This window comes from Squalius cephalus (genome assembly GCF_949319135.1).
Source record: "Squalius cephalus genome assembly, chromosome: 20".
Lineage (NCBI taxonomy): Eukaryota > Metazoa > Chordata > Actinopteri > Cypriniformes > Leuciscidae > Squalius > Squalius cephalus.
Genome location: NC_137141.1, coordinates 13,201,989 through 13,227,026, shown reverse-complemented (window position 1 = coordinate 13,227,026; position 25,038 = coordinate 13,201,989). Strand labels below are relative to the sequence as shown.

At 36.8% G+C, this 25,038-nt stretch overlaps 1 protein-coding gene across 1 annotated transcript in view; it reads left to right on the top strand.

The window, feature by feature from the left end:
* The first annotated feature begins 6,547 nt into the window (after positions 1-6,547).
* The window catches only part of snap25b (synaptosome associated protein 25b), a 40,418-nt gene continuing 21,927 nt past the window's right edge, over positions 6,548-25,038 (top strand). The window contains exon 1 of the mRNA XM_079852708.1: positions 6,548-6,698. The gene's annotated coding sequence lies outside the window, so the exon portion shown is untranslated. The remainder of the gene's footprint in view (positions 6,699-25,038) is intronic.

Below are 25,038 nucleotides of genomic sequence, written 5' to 3'. Positions count from 1 at the left end.
GAAGGGAACAAATTAAATATCTCAGCGCAATAGCTGATTTTCATTCAGAGCTACTGTCTGTCTTTTTATTTCTGACAAATTAGTATTTCCCAGACTTGTTTGACTTTAGTCAATTGAGCAAAAGTGAAAGATAGGTAAAGAAAGACCACAGAAAAACCCTAAATCCCCTCCTTTTTTGACATTGGATAAAAATAACCTTTTTTAGTCAGTCATTGAGATGCACAGCGTGTGCTGCCGTTTGGAATGATGCTATACGAGCCCCTGACCGAGAGCACCACCTGCTCTATAAGCCATTTTCCTTTTCACGTCTCCTGTGACTGGCTTTAATCACCAACCCCCACTGAACACAGGAAAAGAAGATGGCAGTCATATATTTCAAGGTAACACATTAATCAGTGTAGGTGATTGTGCAATTTTAAGTTTTAAGCCATTAAATTGGCCTGTAGGGGGCGGTCAGACACAATCATACAATTTACAGTTTTTCACAATTGCACTTTGATTCACTTGTGTTGCAAAACAGTAAACACAGCAAAAGTTAAACACAGCTTTGTCATCTTTTACACGCAACGACTCAAAATTGTTTGCACTTGTTTCTAATAACCAACTGTACAAACCCAGCTCAGAGTGCACAAGTGCATTGAATGTTGATACGAACAATGAATAGAAACAATCTGAGAGGGAGAGGAGGTAGAATATGTGTAGGAGGTGGTGGACGAGGAGGAAGAGGATGAGGAAGAGCAAGGTGTGGAGTGTTGTCAAGGCAGGATCCAGCACACCAAGAGACAACATTGCCTGTGCTGTGGCAAAGTCCTCGGGCCGGACCCAACGTGAAGACGTGTCAGAGGCACAGACATTGACTTTGAAGTCTTTTCAGTGTACTGTAACATGCTTTTCTTGGGCTTTAGCATTTTGACTACTGTATTTTTACAGTACGCACGTGCTGAATAAACAGACATTCATAACTATAATATGCAATACAATACTAGCAGGATATATAGTATACAATATGTTCACCTTAGTTGCGATTAATATACTTTTTTACGAAATTGCTAATTTTGTTTTGCTCTGGATGTTGTGTTCTCCATTCTTTATGTAGTGTCTAATGAATGCTCTGTTGAGTTTATATATTGACTGATGCATGTATGATCTGAAAGCATTGTTTGATTTACATGTGCCGATTGTTTGATTTTGTGAATGTAGTTTGAAGATTTGGTTTTGTGTTTAATGGATCACAAATTCTGACCATGACTGTATATATATGGGGGAAAAAAACGGAAACCTCTGGAGGCAGTCATATGCAAATACATTTTCTTGTGTGACGTCACAGGACACCCAATATATCAAAACGAGACGTTTTTGGAGCTTGATTAAATAAATGCTTTGTTTATAATGAGGAAATGATGGAAAATGTAGTTTTAAATGTCGTTCATCTCAATTGTAAGATGAAACCTCAGAAATTCAGAACACCTGCACATTGTTATTCCCAGGCTCTGACTCGGCACATTCATGTGAAGGAGACGCTGCAGAGTCAGCTGGAACTCTACCTGTCATTCCATACTGTGCAACCAGATGTGATGATAGTTCAAGTGTCTGTTGCAGAAAGGACAAGACATTGAGAATGTCAATTCTTCTGAGCTACAGACAGAAACAGGACAATAAATGAACAGGCTGATTTCCATATGAAAGACTCAATCATACGCCGGGACTACTTAATAAAAGCAACGCCTTAAAAGGATGAGGAAATGATAATCGGCTCCAGTACAAGAGGTAATTGTCTTGATGATGTGGCACTCAGACACACTGACCTAAGCTCTTAATCTTTATCTCCAAAGGGAAAAAAAGGGGGATTGGAAAATGAGGAGGGATGAATATATAGAGAAACAGATGAAGGCTAATCAAGAAAAGGAAACCAGTATCATTAAGTCCAAATGTTATTCTATGACATTTTCGTTTTATAATTCTGGTCCTGGAGACTGATTGGTCAAAACAGCAAAAAAAGTATAAAAAGAAACAATTATTATACAAAAAGGAACAGCATACAATAGAACATTGACTACTGTATCCCACAATGCAATATGCTCGACTCATTATTTGAACGTTATTTTTACCCCCTAAAAAAATGCTAAATTAACTTTGTTTCCAAGACCATAACTGCACACTAAATTAAATATGCAGCTTGATGAGGTCATGTCACACACACACTCATAGAAGGGAACAGACAGATGGTAAGGTGAAATGGTTTATTCAAGTTAAAGCAGAGTGATGGGACAACAGTGGGAATCAGACGATGGTGAAAGGATGGTGACTTGATGATAGGTGATGAAGACTTAGCTGGCGATGACTGAAGTGGAAACTCTGCAGGTGAGGGAGACAGGCGGGAGACAGGCGGGAGGATCTCAGGTGAGTGTTCAGGTAAGGAGTCTGACTGTCTACGTAGGAGTAACGTTGACGAGACCAGACCCTGATGTGAGGGTGATGTAGGTTGATATAGGCTGTGTTGATGAGGGAGTGCAGATGCGTGTGATGATCAGCAGCAGGTGTGGTGATGGCTGACTGAGTGCAGGTGGGGACCAGAAGGGATGCTGGGAAGTGTGGTGCAGACATGTTACCGAGTTGGTGACTGAGCTGGTGACTGTGACAGGTCATGTATCAACAGTGCATTTATCGGTTGAACTTTATTTCAATGGTCCACTTTAGACATTCTAGTAACTATAAGTAACTTTGCAAATACATATCACCTAACTCTCACTGATTTGCAACTACAGGTCAACTACCAGTCATTAGAGTATTAGTAGACTGTTAGGTTAGGGGTAGGTGTTAGGGTTCAAGTTAGTAGATTAAGTTGACATGCACTTGCAAAGTTAATTATAGTGAGTAGAATTTCTAAAGTGGACTATCAAAATAAATGGTTACCCTTTTATCATGGAATAATGCATAACGTTTCAATTAGCAGCAGTAAAAATAGCAATTGGACGCCATAGTAGACGCCAATAAATAAATAAAAAGTTAAAGGGATAGTTCGGCCAAAAATGATATTTAACCCATGATTTACTCACCCTCACGCCGTTCGAGATGCATATGTCAATCTTTTTTCAGACGAACACATTTTCAGTTATTTTAGAAAATGTCTTAGATCTTTCAGTGGTTATAATGTGAAGTTATGGGGTCCACTTCCTTCAAGTCCCAAAATGTGCATGCATCCTTCTCAAAAGTAATCCATCCGGCTCCAGGGGGATAAACGAAGGCCTTCTGAGGGTAATCCGTGCGGTTTTGTCGTAAAAATATACATATTTAAAACTTTATAAACGAAAATAACTGGCTTCCGGTTGCGGTCGACGCACATTTTGGGACTTGAAGGAGGTGGACCCCATAGCTTCACATTATAACCACTGAAAGATCTAAGACATTTTCTAAAATAACTGATAATGTGTTCGTCTGAAAAAAGATTGACATATGGATCTCGAACGGCTTGAGGGTGAGTAAATCATGGGTTAAATATCATTTTTGGCCGAACTATCACTTTAATTGCGCTTTAATTCTCACAGTTTGACTTCATAACTCACAGTATGACTCTCTATCTCACAATTTGACTTTTTTTGTGTTTACTATATTTCACAACTTACCTTCTTTAACTTTTACTCTGAGGCGGAAATGCTAGTATCCTATTCTGTGTCTGTAATATAGCAGAGCCTCTTGTACCTTTTTGATTAGCCATATTATGGTCTAAAATACAAAATTGTAAGAGACCATCATAAAAGTAATGCTTAAGCAATCAATTACCATTGTTACCTTAATTCGCATATTAAAGTGATTTGATCCTATATTTGACATCTTCAGGTACTTGATAGTGAGCCATTAAGTCCTTTAAAAGCTGTGATATTCCATGCAGCAGCAATTTGCTGGATGTCATATCCATACGAATTATTAAGATGCACACATGATATTTAGGTCGGTGGCTTTCTGTAAATGAGCCTCTTTTTATTATTTCATATGGATTTTCTTCTATATAATTATCTACATCTGCAGCCGTGTGATTACGCCTTCACAAAGATGGGGATATTGTTTCTGCAGCTTATTCAGAGTTCAGCATGTAATCATCGTTAGTAGGCAAATGATGAGGTTAATGACAGATTTCCCACCTTTTTTCTTTCTTTTTTTTTTTTTTTTACCATGAGCCACATAGAATAAGGGCTCTTTTTGACGTATTGTGGGGGTGGGTTCTGGCAGTGCTAACTGACAAGAAAGACTGAAGGGAATCTGGCTCAAATAAATGAGCTTTAATTGGTAACAGTGTGGGTCCTGTAAATGTGCGCTTGTGTCAAAGAATTCAGGATTAATCAGCACTCGCCCTGCTGGTGCGAACAGAAAGAGCCGCAATGATATGTAAATCACATCTCATGATCTGAAAACGAATCTGAATTTCAATATGCCGAACTTCATTTTGGATGACAGCGGCATCTTCAGACAGTATAAGCAAGACTTGGATGCTAAAGACAGCCGTAATAGTCTTGTAAGTGTAAATCAATATATTCAGCAGGGTCTCCTGTTTGTTGGTTGTTGCACTAACAAGCATCACTGTCTCATTTGTATGTGCTGAGTCAATATCAGCATCCTCTAGCAGTTCTTTCGTTAACACTTTCTATGAAGACCATGCTTATACTTATACATTAATACTTAAGTAAGTATTACTTTTTGATAAATATATTTATAAAGACTCATTAAGAGTTGTAGTTACATTTATATTATTTTTATAATTACTTATAAGTCATGCATTTGCTTTTTCAATGCACATGCTCATAATCCATTATACACTGATTTATACGTATTAATTAACCAGTCATATGGTTCCATAAATGTATTTATAATGATGCATCCTGCATTGCTATAATGCTATTATATTATAGTTACAATGAAATGATAGTAATCTGTCAAATAGGTGAATACTGTTATTAATAGCCATGTTGTGTTCTTATAAATACTTATTGTGAGTGATTATACAGTTACTAACCTCTATAAATGCATCATAGATGGCTTTAGTCAAGTGAAAACATAGGATGCAATTTTCCTAAAGCAAATGCTAAGAAATCATGAAGATGTGCTCATTATACACTTTAAGTTTTTTACTTGTTAATGTAACTAATGAACAATAATTCCTGTAATAAAATAATGGGGGGGGGGGGGGTACCCTTTTCTCCTCTGCTGTCTAACAGTGTGTGTGTGATTTGTTGTACAGTGCATGTTTAAGCTAGTCGAACTGCTTGTGTTTTATCTCCGAAGAATCCCGACCTTCATCTGTCCTGCTGATTTAAGTATCCAGATTTTATGTCTTGATTTGTCTTAATGTAGTGAAGCACTTTGCCAGATTGTTTTGTACCACTAGCATACTGTTTCACTCTCTTTCAGCTCCTCCTTCGCCAAAGTCAAACACAGTAACACATTCTCCAACACACTCCACATACAAAAAACAGTAAGCAACAAACCTTTAGGAGCCATTAAACAATCAAATAAGTGCTATTGATTCATTCCCTCTTATCTGAATCTCCAAGTCTCTATAGCTAAAGTGCTTTTATCTGATCTTGATCCTATTAGGAGATCAGGGAGCCTTGATGCTTGGGGCAAGAAACAAAAAAGTTATTGGATATCCGAACAAGGCATCAATTTCAGTATTCACCAGAAAGTCTGTATTCACCTTTACAAACAGTAACATGACAAGAGAGAACAACTAGGCACTTTGGCAAACTACTGCTCCACTACATATTTTATAAGGAGAGCATTTTGTATAGATTAACAATGAAATAACATTTAAACCAACAAAGGTTCTTCATTGGCATCAGTGGTTCCATGAAGAACCTTTACCATCTGTGAAAACTTTTAATTAGACATAAGGCTCTTTATAGTGTAAAAGGTTCTAAAATGTTTGTCACATTAAAAATGGTTCTTTTAAGAATGATTCACAGAAACGTTCTTTGGGGAAACCAAAATGGTTCTTCTATTGCATCGACATGCTTTTGGAACCTTTATTTTTAAGAGTGAATGCACACTTATAGAATGCAAAACACAGTATTTAATGAGGCCATGGGAACTGACGACATGGTCAAATTCAAACAAAATCAAACAAAAACTTCTCTACAACTGTCATATTTTATTGAAGAACAAACAACTCCTGAAATATCTGGAATGTTGACACAATTTTAATCTATTGATGCTGCCAATTTCAAGAAGGTTTCCTTTGAATATTGTCTTGTGGGTGACTCTGAGGTTGATAATCACCACAATCTATTAGGTGAGTGTTAAATGAGAAGGAAAATGCTTCATTTCGCAATCACAATAAATCATATGGAGCCAAACAACCCATTGAACCCATGCACTCCAAATTAACATATAGCAGGGATCAATGAGATCTAAATCCCATAACAGCCTCGCCCTAGTGTCGAGGGTCATTGTGACGTTAGAGAGGCTCGTCATCCTGGATGAGGGCGGGGTTATTTACACTCACTCCGAGGCTGTATGGCACGCCCTAGTGTTGAGGGTCATTATGACGTCAGGTGGGGGCACGCCATCTTTGATGAGGGATGAGGTTTTTTCACTCACTCACTCACTCACTCCAGAGCTGTGTGCACAATCACTAGGTGACCCAAATCAGTGCTGAAGGAGGCAAGGCGATAGTAACATCCCCAACGTGGTTCATCGAGTGCAAGGTAGGTGTTTTTCTTTGTTTTTAGCCGAGCTTTTGCTGTAGACCTTTAACTCCCACAGGTTTAGTTCGTTATTTTTTGTTATGGTGTAATTTGCATGTTTATGTTCGAGGAAGTTTCGGGGATATATGTCAGAGCTGTAATTGAGCGATTCAAAGCGTCGGCTCGTGCCTGTTGTGTGAATTTCAGCACCACGGAGAGCGCTCGTTAAGAGACGCGCGCCAAAACAGTAAAAATAGACTGAACAAGCACAAAACTAGTTATTTAAACACCGAATTAATTATTTTGTGGAAGTCAAGCCTCCATAGTACAAAGAAACGGTCTTCTTTCGAATTAATCATAGATGTGCCCTAGTTTTTGAGCAGATTGAAATAATGAGAATGTCCTTTTTTTTTCTTTTTTTTTTTTGATTTGCATGATATGCATTATGAAATTAATGTTCTCTCAAAAAACAAGTAGGGTTATGCTCGACTGTATTTGCAATCATATGCTGTCGAAAAAAAATATATTTTTCCAAAAAATGGTAGAATGTACTCTGAAAATGAGAAGCCATGCTTTACTAAAAACCTCTTAATTGGTTAACAGTGTTAACTTAATATATATATATATATAAAAAAAATATATAAAAAAAAGCTAAATTATTGTAAAAAAACAAACAAAAAAAACGGCAAAATGTCAAAACAAAAATACAGCATGTATATGTTTCTTTGTTAAATATATTAACTAAGCAATATGTATACCTTTAAAGTATACATTTTTATAAGAAAAAACATACAAAATCACCTTTTAATTTATGGAAAAAGGGAGTTCCGAGAATTTCCTGTGTGAAGGATCACATTTGATGGATTTCATTTAAAGTGTTAATTTGATCTTTTTTATGCTTTATTTGGTTATCAGTTATGTGCATTGGATTGTTTTGTATTACATTTATATTATTATTTATAGCATTATTTTGTGATTTGAATGCAGTTGTTTATTAACATTGTGCTCTGTTTGCATGTCCATCATTGACCATAGTTGATGGAGAGGCCAGTTTTGATGAACTTTAAGTCACTGTGTGGCATTTTACAGTAAAAACAGATTTTAATGGCTCATATATGTTGACATATTAGCATTAATAACATACAGTCAGCAAAATGCCATACCATAATGCTTGTAACATCATCAATGTAAGTTTACCATAAATTTATATATAAGCTTACCCTCCATGCTGTTATGTTTTTGAGGCTGTAACCTCATAAAGCAATACTATGATTATAATATAAGATTTTATAAGTTTGTTGATAGATTATAAAAGTGATTGAAGTCTCAAATCATACATTAAAATACAAAGACATTTAAAGGTTTAACTGTTCTCTATTTCAATCAAAGCTGCCAAAAGTTTATCACACCTCTCCGTGTGCATTGAGCCATCAGACATCAATTGTTCAAGCAGAGCCTTGGGACTTGTAATGTTGGCATTACTCTTCTGTTTTGGGGGGAAGTAGCCAGTACGGATTGCATAACTGTTTATCTAGGCCAGGGTGTGTTTTCTTCGTCATCAGGTCCTGTTTACAGCTTTATATCTTCCAACAGGATGTTGGCACCGAATTGTTCCCACGGAGAGGCTGGTGACAACAGAAAGACACTTTGTTTTTGGGTTCACGTGTGGATGTTTGAGGAAGACGTGTCGTATTTTTGCTTTATTTTTAGATCAGTGTAGATATGATCCAGTTTTAGAAAATAACCGAGGTGCTTGAAGCAGGTGAAAGTGAAAATTTTGATTGCACACTCTACCTGCGTGTGTTCAGTGCCAAGGGACAACACAGCGTGAAGTCAGCACTGCTTTTCCTAACACATGGTGTTAAAAAAGATGTGGCGTATTTGTCTAGAAATGATTTGGAGCGTTATACACAGGCAAAATTAACTGCTGTTTGTCTAATATTTCGAGATATTTTCCTTTTTAAAAATACATTTTACATTGTGATCTGTACAGAAACATCACATCAGTCAGAGACTATGATATAACACGCTCCTTAGGCTGCAAATGACTTTATTGGCCGTGTTGACGGCGCCGTATGTCAAACAGTCAGCATACAAATTGTCTGTTCGCTGGAATGTTCTCTTCCCTTGATGACTTTCATGATGACTAATGCCGTCCATGCTGTGCACATGACAGGCTCTAGGCGTTGCAATGCTAACATGTTCAGGCTCCTCTGTAGGGTCAGAGAGATAGTTAGCAGTCCACATAAATGAATGTGGCTGGTGGCTTTAATGGATGGCTTCGTACAAGCTACCTCCGCTCCATCAGATTAGTACACTGGGCTTTATCCCTTCCTGAATGGGACACTCACTTTGGTTTTAAAGCTGTAATCCCCTCTGGTAAAGATGATTGCTTTGAACCTCCCGAACGCTGCTGCACTACACAGCCAACGCACTGACACAAATATGACAATTATATAATCGTGAAGTTTTCGAATAATCATTCCATACTTGAATTCTTTTTTACGGTAACGACGTTCAGCAGGTTTTTGTGGCGTCCTTTTGGGTTGCGTCACTTGTCTGTGTGTAATCTATGGCATTTACCCAGAATAGAAACATTTTCTGAGGGCAGACTTTCATCTTTTTTTCCTCCTTTTCAAAAAAGGGAAATGTGGTCTTTGATAACACAGCACATTTCACGGCTTGTTCTTCGTCGCCATATCATATCTGCTGTGTGTCTTCGGCTCGTCACGGGGCAAAACACGGGTTGCATCCTTCTAAAGTTTGTGCAACCTGCTTTTATGAATGTTTTCGCTCCTCCATGCTGCACGTCATGTTGTGTTTGTCATTGCAGTTGAGAACAAGTCAAAGACAAATTTTCTCAATTTCTTGTAGTGCCTTTCAGAATTACATTGCACACGTTTATGCTTTGAATGTCATTCGCAACCCATTTTATCTGAGCAAGTATTTGTTTAATTAAATATGACTTCTCATTTATATGAGAAGAATTGAGACTTGATTTCATCCCTTAGGAATTGTTTGGCTTGTGCGAAATATAGCAGTTGGAGGGGAGAATCTTCAAAAGTAAGAAAGATTCATGATAACAGGCGAAAAGGAATATAGTTGCAGAGCCGGAACAGGATATTACTTATTGATTAAAGATTATAAAGACAAGCACATTTTTATCTCAAATAACGCGCACTGATGTTTTGCATTGCAAGACTAAATGTGCACTGAGTTGTTTCATATTACAAGTTGATTATTTCAAAGAGTACACGTTTTAATAGTGCTCTACATATGTTGTTTATAATGTCATGTGGCCTGTGGCTTCTTATGGTACAGTGTTTTTTTGGCCTAGTTTTTTTGCTGCTGTACTTTTGCCTCATGTTTTATTCACTCTTTCTTCAGCTTTAAAATTTCTGCCATGGATTTTACATGATCTTACGGACTGTAGCAGTTTTTGCATTTGTATTGCGGTAGAGCCACAGTCACACTTTGAATATCAAGTACGATATAAACCCTAACGCACAAAATAATTAATTGGTTTGAGTAGGGCAAACTTAAGTTAAACAAATTTGTTTAAACTAATTATTTTATGAGTATTTAGAACTTTCTTTTTCTTTTGAGTTTCAAGAAACTGACACATTTTAAGGAATCTGAATTATTTGAAACTGTATGAAACTGGGCTTGGATTTCCATTTCCCAGCAGGCTTTGCCATAGCACTCAAAAGGGAGAGTATTATTTTTTTTTGTACAAGATTAATATTAAATCGGAGGTTTTGCTATGCTAATTTAGACGAGTTTCTGTTATGTTGGGTTTTTTAAGAGCAATTAACATGCATTGTACAAAATAAAAAATAAAAATTAACTGATTGCCTCAATTTTTTTGAGTTTTGCCAACTTATTCGGGTTTGTATGTGTTGTTGTTCCTCTTAAAAGCTTAAAAGAGGAAATATAATGCATTGGTATATACAACACTTTATTAAAACGATGTGCGTTTGCATTGTTATGCAGATCCGTTGTTGCATTTTGAGTTTTGTTAATGACTTACGTTCAAAGCCTGTTAGAAAATGAATTGTTCTTCTCTGGAGAATACCTCCTCTGGCACACCTTTTATTAAAGCTATTTGATACATAGTCAAAAAACCCAATAACGTAATGAATAATAAAAAACAGAAATTACCAAGTACAAATAACTCTGCCTGTGTCAGAAATGAATTCCACCTTTCTGCATCACCTTTGCTTGCCGTCCCCATACTTGCCTTTGGCAAGGAGAGAGAAAATAGACTCATAGCACAAATATGGCCCTCAGTTAAACTCTCCATTTTCCCACTGATTTAGGACCAATTCCCCTCCCACGGATTCTGTCTGCAAACATAACGAGAAAAATGCAAAACCGATGTCCGATTTTGTTTACAGACACAATATCTCCAAAGCAACACATGGGAGATCATGCTGGTTTGGAGCTCTCTGATGAAGAAAGTTTCTCAGTGGAGGGCCGGACACTGCTCCAGGGACTCTCCTTGATCCTGGGATCAGGGCTTTAATGAAGATAAGCCTGTGGTGTGTTGGAGTTATTGCCCAGGGGTTTAAGGGTCATATGTGACCAGATGGTCCCTTGCGAACTGAGCAGAATGAAGCCATAGCCCTGAGCATGGGGAATCGTGGGATGGTGGGGTTGGAGGACGGGACCTTTGGAAGCAGAAGTTCAGGTTAAATATGTTGACAAGCACATTTTGGTCACGGGGGTCACCACAGAGCTTTAGAAGTACATTACGTCTGCTTTCTCTGATGTTTGTTTTGAATAACATATTATATACAGTAATTGATGACCATAAAACCATCAAAAAAACATTGTTATTTCAGTTTTTTTTATATACTATTATATTATTTATTCATATTTTGATTTGGCCTTCATTTTCATATTTTCAGTTATCCTTTTAATAATTTTAGTTTAAGTTTTAGTAATTTAGGCAAAAATATTTTATTCTAACCCCTTAACTGAACATCGTTTTCATTTTGAGCCGACTCCGGGAAAGTTTTCAGTCCAGAATTCGAATTCGTACGAGTGAGTAAAATGTGACTGATTCGTATGAATTAGTACGATTTGTCTAAACCCCAGTGAAGGTTAGGTTTAGGGGCGGGGTCAGGGGTAGGTCATTCGTACGAATTCATACGAATTGGGCAACTCGTAAAATATGTACGATTTAGCAAAAATTCGTACGAGTGACGTCGTATACATTTTTTAAAAATCATATAAATTCGTACGAATTAGCCACCTCGTAAAATTTGTACGAATTGCCGTGAAATCGGGTTGAATTAATTATACGGACTCCTTATATCATTTGGTTATTAGGTGTCCTTTTGGAAACTACTATGTAGGAAGATCATGGCCATATTTCAGGATGACAATGTCAAGATTCATCAGGCTCAAATTGTGTTATTTCTTGATGGAAGTGACATCACACCATTTAGAGGTGCATCAATTTTTGGTTAAGATCTTGTATTGAGAATGCAAGAGTCCTAAAGTCTCCTCCAGCACATCCAAGACTCTCAATGAATTTAAGGTCTGGACTCAGAGGTGTGTGAAAATAATTCTTCATTCTTTCACATTTTGAGCCTGATGAATCTTGAAATTGTCATCCTGGAATATGGCCATGATGTGTCTTCCTACATGGTTGTTTAAGAAACGTAAAGCTACACACTCATTCAATTAGGGTTAGAAGAACTGTTGCCAAACATGTAACATGCTAGAAATATAATAATCACTGCAATAATTACCTAATCATAGATCCATTTTATTTATTTATTGACCAGGCAGTGTATATGCAGCTGTGTATTTTAACAGATTTAATTTTGCAAGCAACATATACATTGTAAATAGTGACTTGTATTATATGAGATGTCTCTCCAGTGCTGATGTTCTTGAAGGGTTCTTAAAGCATGAATTGTGGCTTATATTTTCCCCTGTCTGCTGCCTTTGATGTCACAGCTCAGGATAGTCATTTGTGAAGGGTTTGAGACTGTGTTTTTGAGACTAACAGATAGCTCTCTCAAAGGTATTATCAACATCCTTGGTTGAAACAAACTAATGAAAGGTGACTATGTAAGATGCAGTCTTATAAATAGTAAGATGCCTAGCAGTAAGCTAAGGGATTTCACCACAGGTAAAATGTGTTTTTAGGCTTTTGTATAAAAAAACAGGAACATAAATATGATGAAAGACCAATGTTCAATAAGTTTATTTTTTTGTAAATAAAAAACATGGAATAAATAAATATATATATATATATATATATATATATGAAGAGTTCAGATGCAAAAGCCTCTAAGTGCCATCTGAAATTTTCTTCTAGAATGATCATTTTTATAAAGCTTGTATATTTAAGTTCAGTAATTTCACTTAAATGACAATTCATAGGTAATTTTCATTGCCATTTAAGTGAAATTACTGAACTTAAATATACAAGCTTGATAAAAAATGATCATTCTAGAAGAAAATTTCAGATGGCACTTAGAGGCTTTTGCATCTGAACTATTCATATATATATATATATATATATATATATATATATATATATATATATATACTGTACATTAGCCAATATTTTCACTTTTCACTATTAAATAAATGACAAGAATATATATATATACTGTATATATTGGCCAATATTTTCATTATTTATAACATAATGAAAGTGAAGAAATACTATGAATGTCAAACTCCAAAATGTCCAAAATATTCCAAGACTTTGAAGCCATGCATTTGATAGCTTTTGTTTGAGAAACAGACTGAAAATGAAGCCATTATTCAATGAAAATTCAAGCTCATTCAAGCTTGAAAACCCCGGCTGTCATTCATTCTAATTGCATTAAAAAAAAAAAAAACATGCGCGTGTTCCACGGAAGAGAGAAAGTCATATTAAAATAGCTTTGAATGTAAAAACTGATTTTTGAGTCTGAACCATCCATTGTAGGATTCATATTTAGATATGATATTATGCACAATATTAAATACCACTACAGAATCTGGTCCTGTTTATTCCTAGTGCATTGTGGGTTTTATAAGAGCCAGCCATGTCCATGTACAGCCCAGTGTCTCCACACAAAAACACTGTTACATTAATAATCTTGACCTCATATTTCTCATTGAATAATGTATGTCTGCAGTGCACTGTGAAGGCAGAGACAGATGTGACAGTGTGCAGCACTGACATTTTCACTGTCCTTGACAGAAACAGCTACATCTGAAGACCCACAATGCACTTCGAAGGCCTCACCATCCTACACAAGCCACGTGTCTTTAAAGGATTTTAAATTAGAATCTCATTTAAATTGCAGTGAAATTAGAAATTTTAGGCTATTGTGATGTTAATGATGGAAAAATGTCAAAATAATGGGAAATATTGTAATATTCATGCTTTCTTTTATCTCAAATCTGTTTTAAAGAGCGTGGGCAACACGAAACGGGAAAACGTATCATTGGAATATTGGTTTTAATGCATTTTACTGAAACAAAGAGGAGCTATACGTGACATCCTCTCCATCACAGGGCTGAGATCATGATCGTGTCCTACTTTCAGAGTCGACTCTGCCTCTCAATGCAACGCCGAGCATGATTAATGTGTTTCAGTGTGTTTTCCAAATGGAGGTACACTATTTTATCAGCTTCGACTGAATTTCTGTTGACATTAGGATATTAACACTGCCAATTCACTTCCTGCTAAGATACCTCCTCTGGAGTTACAGAATTCAATTCTCCTGACTTTCCGTAATTCTATAGACGTCTACGTTTGGGGATTGGTTATAGCCGACCTTCGTGTCCGACCTTGTGGAGGGGCGTAAGCGGCGATTTCGTGATGGCTACATTCAAATATTTAATCACGTGCTTCGCAGGCGGCCGACTCATGCTAACCTACTTTCTCAGTTTTTTTATCTCACCTTGGAGAACTGTTGTCTTCTGGAAGCCTGATTAGGTTTGATGAGCTGTGTTTCTGTGATGAGCAGGATTTAATAGTTGATTATTAGAGGTAGCAGAGCTCTCAGGGGGTCAGATGGAGTTGATTTTTTACTTCTTCTGACCATCTTCCATGGTGCAATTGATGCAATCTATTTTTTAAATGGATGGTTCACTCAAAAAATGAAAATTCCTCATGTCGTTCCAAATCAGCATAACTTTCTTTTCTCCATGGAATACAAAAGCAGATGTGCAAGCAGACCATCTATGGGACATTCCATCATATCTTTATGTACATGATATTAATCTTTTACATTGTAATCCTTTTATTTGTAATATTTGGCATGTTTGTGTGCTGTTGAGTGTCCCTGTGTGTGTAATAAGCAGAGTGCACACACGTTGTGGACCCGCCTATAGGTGCGCATTATGATAGGGCCCTTAGTTAAAAGGTTCTTGACTGGCATAATGGTTCCATGAAGAACCTTTAACATCCATGGAAACGTGCACAAAAGTTTCTTTATAGCAGTTTTTTCTTAATTAAAATGTTCTTCACACTAACAACAACAAAAAAAATTGTTATTTTCAGAACTGTTCACTGAAAGATATTTTGGGAAACCAAAAATGGAAACCCCCTTTCTTTTTTCGATGTGGATAGAATGGAGAGAAATCTGTTTTCTGGATGGTTCTTCAGGTTGCTTGGTAACTTGCCAATTACCCAACACTTGTCTGTGCTGTTTGGATGTCCCACCATTTTCTCTTTCTCTCTATCTATTTTATGTCCTTTACTCACCCTGATTGTTATTTTGAGTTGGCTTGCAAATTCATCATTTAGATATGTCTTATATGAAACCTTGTTTGTAAAAGTTTGGTTTTGATTTCCTTTGTTTCTCCTCGTTCTCCTCTTCTTTTCTGGTTGTCATGGTTATCAAGCCTTAAACTGAATTGGATTTGCAGTCTAATGGCTGTCTAGATCAGGTAATGGTAGAAGAGTGGGAAACAATACTTTGCTTTTACTGATATACAGGTAAAATGTACAAGTAAAATGGGAGGTGGTCATCCCTTCAGGATGGGAGGTCACAGCTGGAATATCCTGTGACATGGTTTTGCGCGGAATGAGATCTGATTATGCTGCATATTAAGGGAACATTTGGTGTGGCATGAGACTAAATCATGCATAAAGGCACTTCTGCAAGAGTAAACATCACATATAACTATAATTAGACTCACGTCTATGCCAGATAACACTGTGCTGAAAGTGTTTTCTGGGGAGCGAAATCTTTAAAAGTTTTGCCCCTTGGGTCACAGCCAGTTCCTGCAATGCCAAGCGAGATGATCTCAAATGTTTTTACGGAACATTAATACATTAACTGACGTATTATACCAAATATTTAGGTAGAAATACACTAAATTATTATGTATTATACACTATCATATGAACCTTAATCTTAGGGCGAAATTTACTGAACTAAATTAGCGTAAGAGCGCAATCGCATAAAAGCACCGATGGGAGTGGAAAGTTCAGCGCTTGATTTACTGGCAATGTGCAAATTAAAGAACACAGACGCATCCGGATCATTTCCTAATGTCCAATGCAATCTACCAAGAGCAGAGCAAATTAGCGTCTGGTTTAAGACGTGCTTTTTTGGGCGTTAAATGGTGGTGCAAATACCAGTAAGCTGACTAGCACAAACTTTAGTAAATCACCTTGTATGATTCATTTAAAGGGTAACTCTAGCCAAAATGCAACCTAGGGTCTTTTTGTTAATCTACCCGAGGCAAACTTTTGTTTAAAAGCATATAATTGGAATGGAAACGCCACTTTTAAGTTTGACCGTATTTTCGTTTTCGGTCAAATTGCCTTTTGAATGAGAGTGCTTGGGGCACTACTATGATAGCATCAAAAATGGCTATTTTTAATACACTAAGAAGGCTCGACACAACATGAAACTTTGCTCGAAGTATCACCAGGGGCTCTACACATGAACTCGAGCATTGAGAACATTGCTTGTGCACACAGAGTTTACTAAAAAGAAAGATTTTGAACAACTCACTGTAGCTGTTATTGTTTCCGTCCGCCGGCATTTTGTCAGTCAAAAATAGTCGATCTCCGAATGCGAATGAACTGACTCTGAATTTTAGTATTGTTTCTTATATGAGGATCCTTTTTCAAACACAAGGTCAATATTGATTTTCACTAACGACGAAACAACAAATTATCCGTGAATTTACATGGAACTAAGCTTTAGGAGCTTTCCATTTTTACTCTCCTCCCTGTTACCCTGTTACGTATTTTTGACTGTCAAAATGCCAGCGGACACAGCTACAGTGAGTTGTTCAAAATCTTTCTTTTTAGTAAATTCTGTGTAATTTACAGTCCAGGTACATGTTTATGAATGAGAGATTTATTTCAATGAATCTCATAAGTTGTTCTAAGTGAATTGAACACAAGGGGCGGGACAACACAGAAAGCTTGCAGTAAAGAGAGCCAATAGGCCATAAATCCTTTTTGAGTGGTTGGCTTAATCTGTGGCCCTGTGTCCTCTGGCATGGCCGATGTGACACAGCCTGACGGGTTTAATACACATCAGGCAGCAGGTCTCTGGAGGGGACGGCAGTTCGATCTTCTTTGGAGGATATACTGAAATGTTGAGTAACAGGCTCTGTTTATCTTCTGATCTCTAACATCCAATTATTTTTGTGGGCTCTTGTTTGCTATAAAAGAGACACATTCATTGCTCTCTTCATGAGATGTGGAGGTAGAAGTGGTAACATCTGGTCGGGTCTGGACTGGGGTCATATTCATCTTCTTCAAATACCTCACATTTTGTTGGATGCTCATCGAACATTTTGTCCTTCATCAGGCAGTCTTTTTTATTCTATGTTTCATCATTGCAAGCTATTCTTAACTGTGCAGGGTAACACATTCTGCCAAGCAATGTGCTTTTGGGATTTGTACTGGGATGTGTTGAAAAGAAGCACCTGGTCTTTTCTTTGTCAGCACTTACTTGATATTGCTTGCAACACGAAGATTCGCTTAAACAAAATGTGCTCATTTGAGGTCAATCTGTCATCACATTGAATCTTACATTATTTCATTTGTTCCCATCAAGCAATTTTGCATTTAAAAGACATCTAATAGCCATCCAAACACAGCCCTAACATCTTGGCTAAAACAAGGCAATATTTGGACCGTCAGTTCAAATTTAATAGACGTCTAACCATAGCCCAAGAATAGACTAGTCATCAATTAGATAACATGTTAAAGAAATGAAACCAAACACCTTGTAATCACTGTTGACTTTGCTTACATGATGGAATATCATGCATCTTGCAAGTTATTTTGGCAAAAACAGCAAAAAACAAATTCAAGGTTATTTTGGCTAGAAGTGCTTGCATAGCCGGACTATATCGGGTCTATAGTTAACCTAGACTGTGAAATGACATCTATTGCTTGCTGGGCATTCTCAATGCAGTATCATATAAGATATCATATGTATATGAAATATCAGATTCTGTTGCTTTATTTTTTAGTAGTATTTTTTATTGTATAGCTGCATTAATATCTCAAAGTAAGACTCAGTTGGATGCTGTTTATCACATATTGTGTTCTGTGAAAATGTCAGATCACTCTGAGTACTCGAATGTTAATTATTCTGCTTATTTTATATTCACAATAGCAGCTGAGTCATTAATGTGGTTTTGGTCTGCCGTTAACATTAAGCATCACATTTCGAGGGTCGCTTTTGCATCAGCTCTTTATCAAAGGTGTCTGTGAAAAATCTGCTAAAACGTTTAATTGAGGGTTTTTTGATGCAGAAATGAAATTATGTGTCCTTTTCAATCGAGATGGATTTGATGGCTGAATCAAAATATGTCAAAACCAAACCTTTTGAACCATGTTTTTTTTTCAGTGCTGGTTCAGGTCTTTATTCATAATAATCGTCAAGATTCATCACCATCACATTGAATACAAATGGAGATGGCAAATGTTGTATAGAGACAACAGCACAGAAGTAATAATAGCTATATGCAGAGACACTAAAGGTTTTTCTTTTCTCTCTATTAAATGGACGTATAAATGGATGTATAGTTTTTGCCATTTGTGCAACATAGTTTTATGCTGTCACTCATGAATATAAAAGGGAAATCTCCTCCAAAATAATAATCACAAGACACATGGTATAATAATAGAGTGGTGTTGCTGTTTTCTATGTGGCCAGAGTTCAACAAACCTGTTTCTCAATGTCAAGGCTGCCGTATATATCAACCTTGTGCTTGGCCTTCACGTCAGAGGTGGTTTGCACGGCACAACATTTGCCAAAGGGCTAAACGAAATTACCTTTTGCATTATGAAGAGAGAACTGCAATGCGCATGCCCTTATATTGCTATCTACTGGTGTGGTTTGGTTAATACAAATGTGTTTTCATTAAACCCTCATTCTTGTAGGTTGCATAATTCTCCCTCAGAAATTGAAAATGATTAAGATTGTCTTAAGAAGTCTTTAATGGGAAAGTATCTCTATGATTGGCATTTTAACTGCTATAAAATGCCTTGTAGTGGAGTAAAAATTCAGGACTGTTTTCCTGTCTGGATTACAAGAAAAGCAAAGTATGCGCACGGCTGCCACATTTGGGTGGCGATGTAGTTTTTCTCTTGGGGTGTGGATTAACTAAGCTGGTTTGGCGGATAAGCCACGTCCTTGAAGAACAATGATTTACAAGATGGCCTGTGCATCCATGGCTTTGTAGAGACAAGGCTAAGAAAATGCTCGCCAATGAGAAAGCCATTGCTCTTGTTCCCTATCAGACACATCATCCATTATTAATGGAATACTGAATAAGGATGGCTCAGGAGAGATAGTAATGGAGTGAGAGATGGAGAGAAAGCACATCGATGAGACTGATGTCGTATACTGTGTAAATGGACCTCTAATTTCTTGTTTATCGCTTGGAGAAGATGCAGTTTCCATTGAGAAAAATCACATTAGTGTCCATCTCAAAGACCATACAATCTCACTTCTGTTGGATGTTGTTTTAAAGGGGTGGTATAATGCCCTTTTCACAAGATGTAAAATAAGTCTTTGATGTCCACAGAGTGTGTATGTGAAGTTTTAGCTCAAAATACCCCACATATATTTTATATAGCACGTTAAAATTGTCACTTTTTGAGGGTTAGCAAAAACGCAGTTTTTGTGTCTGTCCCTTTAAATGCAAATGAGCTGCTGCTTCCGTCACAGAGGACGGAGCTACAACAGCTCGTGTCCTTTTACCTCACACAGACATGCACTGAAAATGTCAAAACTTTTAGCCTTTTATGTTCAAACCGGAGTCAGACAAAGATGGAGAGACTCAAGAAGAAGTGACAACGTAGAAAGCAACAGGACATTTCTGAATGGTTAGTTGAAGAATTTATGCAGCTGATGTGGAGTTAACTATCTTCTAGTCATTGATTAGCATATTCTGTCATGATAAATCGTGTTCCCGGGGGCGGGGTTTATGTAAATCTTAGGGTTAGTGATGTCACTAAGCCGGGAGGGATGTTGTGTAGTCCCTACCAGCCGTTTGTTGTAGTCCTTAAAAAGCAATTTCTTTAAAAGCAAATATCTCCCTTTGCTTTGAACTTTGAGCGTTGGAACTTTGCAGATGTTGTTTATGCTCAAACAGCAACATTACACACTAACTAAAGTTAGAAAAGTGAAATCATATTCAACTAAGAATAAAAAAATTTGTAACAGCTTTCATCCTTGTTTTTGCATCTAACTGTATGTTGTGTAGTTAAGGAATATGTCTTTTGTGATCCTTGTGAAGATTGAAAGCACATTATGAGTCATGTGCAATAAAATGAATCAAATGCAATAATTACAATAGATACTTAAAAGTTTGCGGTTGGTAAGGTTTTTGTAATGTTTTTAATAGAAGTCTGTTAAGCTTACCAAGGCTGCATTTATTTAATCAAAAATACAGTAAAAAAAAAAAAAAAAAAAGTTATATTGTAAAATATTGTAAAAAAAAATGTAAAAATTGTTTTTATTGTTCATGACAGAACAGCATTTATTTGAATAAGAAATCTTTTGTAACAATATAAATGTCTTTCTTGTCGCTTTTAATCAGTTTAATGCATCCTTGCTCAATAAAAATATAATTTTCTTTCAACTTTTGCTAAATGTTTCAAACAGTGCTATGCTACTTTGTTTCCACATAAACTCAGCATGTTGTAGGATTGATTCAGAAAGTGACGTCAAATTCTGGTGGTTTTGAATGGTTATGTTGCATTATTCATCCAGTTTTGTATAAAAATGTCATTTCTTGTCAGTACAATAATCCAAGTGCATAATAATTAAAGAAAAAGATGTAGTATGTGATCCAGGTATTATATTGTGCGCAGTACACTGTATAATCCAGAAACAGCAAGAGATTCTGAACACAGCCTATGTCAATGATGTGTTTGGACAAGGTCACCTGTGACCTTCAAATTTAACTGTTAGTCGTAAATGTCAAGTTTAACAAGAGTGCTTTAAATAACCAGCAAGTACTGTTGTTCTCTCCAGGAAGCACAGGGATGGACAACAAAAAAAAATATGGTTTTACTGAACTGAGGTGTTCGACAGAAAGAAAAGCACACACCGTGGCACACTAGGGAGTGTGTGATTATTTTAGCTCCAACGTCTGAAAAATATTTGATTATTTTGTGTTAGATGGTGACGGATCCACAAACCACATCGCAACAATTATTTTCAGACGCCGTTCACTGCACTCGCAAAAGAACAAAATAAAAGTGTAATTCATTTTTCATGCGCTGCACTCCATGCTGTTTTATGGCCATGAAACATTAAATATCTGTCGACTCATGTGGCAAAAATGGTTCTGAACCCGCTGCTCTTACCGACAGAAGATTTCAGCCTCTGCCACATAGAAATCAGTCTGCGTAGCACATCATGGGCTTGACCTCAGCATCCTCACACATTATAAAATCACAATGACAAACTTTGCTCTAGGCTTCTGGATGCTTTTAGATTCATTTCTGAGCCATCATTTTCATGTGCTGTAGATGAATGAAAGTCTGTCAGTAGGCCTATATCTTTAGTGACTGCTGTAAGTATTGTAAGTAATTTCATTTTCCCCCCTTAAGATGTGGCTCTTTCGGAACGTAATTGGCACTTGAGGAGTCTTGGCGATTACTTTTTGAGGCGTTACATTTCCAGTGTGATAGTGGAAGTGTGAGACATGGCAGTTTGAGGTTTCCTCACAAATGATTATTTTATGACAGCTTCCATAGAAAGAACTGGAACGAGAAATAGCTTTTGAGGATGACACAGGGAGTGGGAATCTTAATACTATATGTGCTCCATATAGACTGACCTATTTCCACTTTTATAGATTTGTCTGTTTTCTTGCCATGCAGCATGCATGCAAATATTAACATGCCTTTGAGTTCGTCCAGATTAATATAAATTCTGAACTATTAAAAGTAATCTATTCCCTAAATGTGTTTTTTGTACTTGAAACGTTTTGGGAGTCGATCCCAAAAAGAATCAGTTCTGAGGCATTGAGAATCCACAAGGGAATCAACTTTACTGAAGGGCCTGGCACATCCTTGATTACCAAACTACTGCACATCCCAGGAAAGCCTAGTCGTGGGGATTTTGATTAATTCCAGTGACTTTGAATAGTTTGATTCGGTTCAACAAAAACATTTGTTCAGATTTGTTTGCTGATTAATTCTGTGATCATTACAACATAAGGTGAGCGACTGAGTGTTATGAATGAGTCACTCTACAGATTCGTTCAATAACATTGAGTCGTTCACAAGCAAAATAGCATAACAGCACTAATAAAATATGGATTTTAAAAGGACAGCAGCTATACTATCATAAAACATAGAGGTAGTTTATTAATTTCCACTAGTGCTTCGTCAGAGGAGGCGGCTGAGCCTCAGAAACGAAGCTGATAGAGTTTTAAAGAGTCAAGCGCCCATTGGTAAAGTCATCGCTTCACTGCAGAAGCTCTGGATGCTATAAACAGTCAGTGTTCTTAGACATGCGCTTATGACTGCGCATGCATGGCTGGTCCAGCCTGAGAAATGCTAGGGTTCTTTCCATCATGATTTGAGAATTAAGTAACAAAATTTATGAGACTGTTGTTGTCAGATTTCATTAGTGATTTGATTTCAAATATGAAATTTATTTGTACGCTTGGTGAGCAGCTTTTGGAGAATTTGATGTTTCCCCATTGAAAGAGATAGGAGCGGTACTGAAAAAGCTGCCCGAGAAGTGTTTCAAAGATGGCCGCCGAGTGAAATGACTTACCTAAAGGGAATTTGGTTTTAATCGTTGCATGAATGTTAGAGGAGGCTGACAGCTTAAAAAATATCTAGTTCTGTCATGAAACTCTAAATGGCGCAGACTGATAGGTCCTTAACTCACTTGGTAGCGATCACATCATTATCTACATAGCACAGCTTGGTTGCTGTTGCATCAGCGGCCAATAAGCTCGCTGCTCAACATTCAAATACTGGTAGTTTGCCTTTAGCAGTCTACAGCGCGCTTTCAGAAACCCTCCACTTCCCCAGCTCCACCTGTATAGATCTGCTACAGGGGTTATTTCATGTATGTTACATGTGCAGCAGCAGCAGCATGTCTTACATGCTCAAAGCAATGTCTATGAATGTATTAGCAGTAGTAAGTCTCAGTACTTGCTCTGCAGCAGCGTAGCAGATCTATTCCGCCAAGACCAAATACATTAACATCGCTATATCCATTACCATGCCAATCTCTATTACAATGCCAATCGTTCTGAGAGTTGTCATGACAGAAGTTCACTTATGATTAAACTGACCAATCAGAGTGGATATACAAATGAAGCAAAATAAATTAGCAAAACCAGTCATTGCCAGAGGTTACCATTCAAGCCATTCAGCTTTCAGTATCACATTAGTCACGTCATCAAACTCCTGTAAGTTCGGTAAAGAAAACAGGTGAAAATGAACTTTTAGTCAATATATTGATGAAATACAAATTAATAAATATAAATCTGCCTAATGAAGGATGGAGTTCCTCTACTATGCTTATGTGAGTAGATGTTAGATGGAATGGGGCTCTCCATTCATTTAAATATAAACATTTATACTAGTCATAGACTGTATTTGACACAGATTTTTTTTCTCCAAGAGATTATAATACTTATTATCAAGACTATTTTAAGATCACTATTTTAGGGGTGTAACCTGTTTACGGGAGAATTATTATCATAACATTAATATAAAACCTGCTGCAATCATTTTCACCCTTCCAGAAAATTACCTATCCGCCTTAGTTTGTTTATGTATTTTTTATTTATTTTTAATATTTTGATACTAACAATCATAATAGTAAAATTATATAGTGCACTGGTCGCTATAAGCCCTTTTTACATTAACTATTAATTAAAACGAAGTATAAATCTCAAGTTAGTGTGTTAAAGAATTTTTTTATTTATTCCAAAATAATAACTAATGGCTTTAACAATTTAAACAATATATTTTAATTGTGAACTGATGTTGAGCTGCTCTTTTTAATAGTCTACTAATTTTCATCAGTCATCAAGCTTGGTAAACACTGATCACAGACACAATGATGTATTGTTAATTTCACCATAAAAAAAACACAATCATCATGTTTTCAGGCCACTTAATATTTGATTTTGTCATGACATAAAGTGGTGATATCTAAGTGAGTCGTTTGCTTACTTTTTAATTAGTCGTCCCATTAATTCCATAATTTTGTTAATTCAGAGCGATTTATGAACATGCTTGAAAACAAGAGGTGGGATTTATCGTGTCAACTAATCATATCCACTCATAACCAATCATATTGAATCATAGCATGATGGAGGCATTTTCTTCCATTCATTCTCAATTACACCCCTCCAAACTTCAGCGCACACTTTAGGGGGTCTGTTAAAACTCAATGGGCTCAGGGGAGGCAAGAGAGACACGGACTCGCGCTGTAACTTTACCTGTTGGTGTCACTGCACAAAAACAAGTGATTTATAGACTTGGTAATGTCACATTTTGTAATATTTGCATTGGTTTATTTTTGCAATATGGATTTTTTCTCATCCAGTTTATTGAGGAGGCACTGCCTCCCTTGCCTCCCTTGCCTCCTCAGATGAAACGCCCCTGATTTCAAGGCTGTTGATAGCTCAGCTAGTTCATTTGTAAAACAAAAGAGAGACATTAGAACAGAATAATAAAAACCAAGAAGCCACAAGCGCCAGCCTCATGCAACAGATCAGCAGCCTTCCGGCTTGACGCTCTGTATGAATGTGATTCTTTAGTTAATCTAATTGTCCTATAATAGAGAAGAGAGTAAGTTAATTACTCATGATTTCTCTGGACCTCTCACCACTGGAGCGGAGAGAGAGATATATAGAGCAGCCAGGGAGAAGA